Below are 2,282 nucleotides of genomic sequence, written 5' to 3'. Positions count from 1 at the left end.
TTATTAACTAATTATTTTTATTTTTAAATTTTAAAAATTTTTCGAAAATTTCTAACATTTTTCAAAAACCATTTTTCAAAAATCACTAACTCTTTTTCAAAATAATTTTCGAAAATTATCCCTCCCCCATCCTATTATATTTATTCATCCATATCCTAACATCTCATCTCACATCTCTTCCATCGGTACAGTTGTGTTTCTTCCTTTACATCACATTCTTTGTCTCCCCCTCTTTTCTTCCACTCACAAAGGGATCCCTATACTGTGGTATAAAGGATCTCTATTATTATTATTATTTTTCTGTGCCTTCTTCTTTGTCATATGAGCAGGAGCAAGGACAAGAACATTATTGTGGAAGCAGATCCAGAACCTGAAAGGACTCTGAAGAGAAAATTAAGAGAAGCTAAAATACAACAATCCAGAGATAACCTTTCAGAAATTTTCGAACAAGCAGAGGAGATGGCAGCCGAAAATAATGATAATGTAAGGAAGATGCTCGGTGACTTTACTGCACCTAATTCCAATTTACATGGAAGAAGCATCTCCATTCCTGCCATTGGAGCAAACAACTTTGAGCTGAAACCTCAATTAGTTTCTCTAATGCAGCAGAACTGCAAGTTTCATGGACTTCCATCTGAAGATCCTTTTCAGTTCTTAACTGAATTCTTGCAGATATGTGATACTGTTAAGACTAATGGAGTAGATCCTGAAGTCTACAGGCTCATGCTTTTCCCTTTTGCTGTAAGAGACAGAGCTAGATTATGGTTGGATTCTCAACCTAAAGACAGCCTGAACTCTTGGGATAAGCTAGTCACGGCTTTCTTAGCCAAGTACTTTCCTCCTCAAAAGCTGAGCAAGCTTAGAGCTGATGTTCAAACCTTCAGACAGAAAGAAGGTGAATCTCTCTATGAAGCTTGGGAAAGATACAAACAGTTGACCAAAAAGTGTCCTTCTGACATGCTTTCAGAATGGACCATCCTGGATATATTCTATGATGGTTTATCTGAGCTATCAAAGATGTCACTGGACACTTCTGCAGGTAGATCCATTCACCTAAAGAAAACGCCTGCAGAAGCTCAAGAACTCATTGACATGGTTGCTAATAACCAGTTCATGTACACTTCTGAAAGGAATCCTGTGAATAATGGGACGCCTATGAAGAAGGGAGTTCTTGAAGTTGATACTCTGAATGCCATATTGGCTCAGAATAAAATATTGACTCAGCAAGTCAATATGATCTCTCAGAGTCTGCATGGAATGCAAGCGGCATCCAACAGTACTCACGAGGCATCTTCTGAAGAAGAAGCTTATGATCCTGAGAACCCTGCAATAGCAGAGGTAAATTACTTAGGTGAACCTTATGGAAACACCTATAACTCAACATGGAGAAATCATCCAAATTTCTCATGGAAGGATCAAAAGCCCCAACAAGGCTTTAATAATGGTGGAAGAAACAGGTTTAACAATAATAAACCTTTTCCATCATCAACTCAGCAACAGACAGAGAACTCTGAACAAAATGCTTCTAATTTAGCAAATCTAGTCTCTGATCTATCTAAAGCCACTGTAAGTTTCATGAATGAAACAAGGTCTTCCATTAGAAATTTGGAAGCACAAGTGGGCCAGCTGAGTAAAAGGATCACTGAAATCCCTCCTAGTACTCTCCCAAGCAATACAGAAGAGAATCCAAAAGGAGAGTGCAAGGCCATTGACATAAGCGCCATGGCCGGACCTGTGAGGAGAGGAGAGGACGTGAATCCCAAGGAGGAAGACCTCCTGGGACGTCCAGTGGTCAATAAGGAGCTTCCCTCTGAGGAACCAAAGGACTCTGAGGCTCATCTAGAGACCATAGAGATTCCATTGAACCTCCTTATGCCCTTCATGAGCTCTGATGAGTATTCCTCTTCTGAAGAGAATGAGGATGTTACTGAAGAGCAAACTGCCAAGTTTCTTGGTGCAATCATGAAGCTGAATGCCAAATTGTTTGGCATTGATGCTTGGGAAGTTGAACCTCCCTTGTTCATCAATGAACTAAGTGATCTGGATCAACTGACATTGCCTCAGAAGAGACAGGATCCTGGAAAGTTCATAATACCCTGTACCATAGGCACCATGATCTTTAAGGCTCTGTGTGACCTTGGTTCAGGAATAAACCTCATGCCCCTCTCTGTAATAGAGAAACTGGGAATCTATGGGGTGCAAGCTGCTAAAATCTCACTAGAGATGGCAGACAGCTCAAGAAGACAGGCTTATGGACAAGTAGAAGATGTATTAGTAAAGGT

General features: G+C 40.1%; 1 non-coding gene across 1 annotated transcript; it reads right to left on the bottom strand.

Annotated features, from left to right (window-relative positions):
- Positions 1–855: 855 nt before the first annotated feature.
- LOC112731654 (small nucleolar RNA R71) lies at positions 856–963 on the bottom strand. The gene has a single exon (XR_003167423.1). It is a non-coding gene; the product is annotated as a small nucleolar RNA R71 (small nucleolar RNA).
- Positions 964–2,282: the final 1,319 nt, after the last annotated feature.

The sequence above is a fragment of the Arachis hypogaea genome, chromosome 12 (genome assembly GCF_003086295.3).
Source record: "Arachis hypogaea cultivar Tifrunner chromosome 12, arahy.Tifrunner.gnm2.J5K5, whole genome shotgun sequence".
In the NCBI taxonomy this organism is placed as follows: Eukaryota; Viridiplantae; Streptophyta; class Magnoliopsida; order Fabales; family Fabaceae; genus Arachis; species Arachis hypogaea.
The sequence above is the reverse complement of the archived record's forward strand: the minus strand, read 5'-3'. Positions and strand labels throughout refer to the sequence as shown.